The sequence below is a fragment of the Glossina fuscipes genome, unplaced genomic scaffold (assembly GCF_014805625.2).
Source record: "Glossina fuscipes isolate IAEA_lab_2018 unplaced genomic scaffold, Yale_Gfus_2 0, whole genome shotgun sequence".
Taxonomy (NCBI): domain Eukaryota; kingdom Metazoa; phylum Arthropoda; class Insecta; order Diptera; family Glossinidae; genus Glossina; species Glossina fuscipes.
The window spans coordinates 34,430,316-34,431,075 of record NW_023998414.1 but is presented as its reverse complement, the minus strand read 5'-3'; the positions used below and the strand labels follow the sequence as shown (position 1 = coordinate 34,431,075).

The 760-nt window shown below is 26.7% G+C and overlaps 1 protein-coding gene across 1 annotated transcript in view; it reads left to right on the top strand.

The window, feature by feature from the left end:
• The first annotated feature begins 6 nt into the window (after positions 1-6).
• Positions 7-760, top strand: part of LOC119633905 (probable insulin-like peptide 5) — a 14,096-nt gene continuing 13,342 nt past the window's right edge. Inside the window, exon 1 of the mRNA XM_038027724.1 lies at positions 7-734. The gene's annotated coding sequence lies outside the window, so the exon portion shown is untranslated. The remainder of the gene's footprint in view (positions 735-760) is intronic.

Genomic DNA, 760 nt, shown 5'->3' with positions numbered 1-760 from the left:
TTTTTTTTTTTTTTTTTTTTTTTTTTTTTTTGTATTTTTCTTTGTGCGAAAGCAATAAAAGCTGATGTGTGATATAAAAATACTTCTTAATTAATAAAGATTAAAACACCAGAAGATAAAAAAAAAAAATAAAAATTAAAAAAATTAATAAATAAAAGCAATCCCACTAAACCCTTACCATATACCTAAATAGCACTTTGGTAAACAGTTAAACTGTTTTATAAAATTTAGAAGCAACTCAAACGCAATAATAAGAAACAAAAATCAATCGCAATTTATTAGAAAGAAAAAAAAAAAAAAAAGAAAAGAAAATAAAAGAAAAGAAAAAAAGGCGAAGGCAATCTTATAAAACGTTCCTTATCATCATCCGAAACGAATTCGTTATAACGTAAATTTTACCTTTTGTGTAAAATGATTGAATGGTCGCTTCCTTAGTGCATAATAGACATTTTTCGTGGAATATGAATTTTATATTGAATGAATGAAAACAAAAAAAAACAGAAAATTGAATTGAATTGAATTGAATCGAAAATCGTAAAACCTCTGCCACATAGACATAGTATCGTTTTTTAACTCCACACTTGTCGTATTTTGTGCTTGACAATCTCAGTTGTAATTCAATAGAGCGGCGAAGGCAAAAATTCTATCATTAAATATCCGCATCCGTATAATGAACAGCAGTGCTAATCATCATCCATTTGGCAGTAATAAAAATCACTTCGAAAATCAGGAAAGTAAGTAAACGCTTAATACCCTAAAT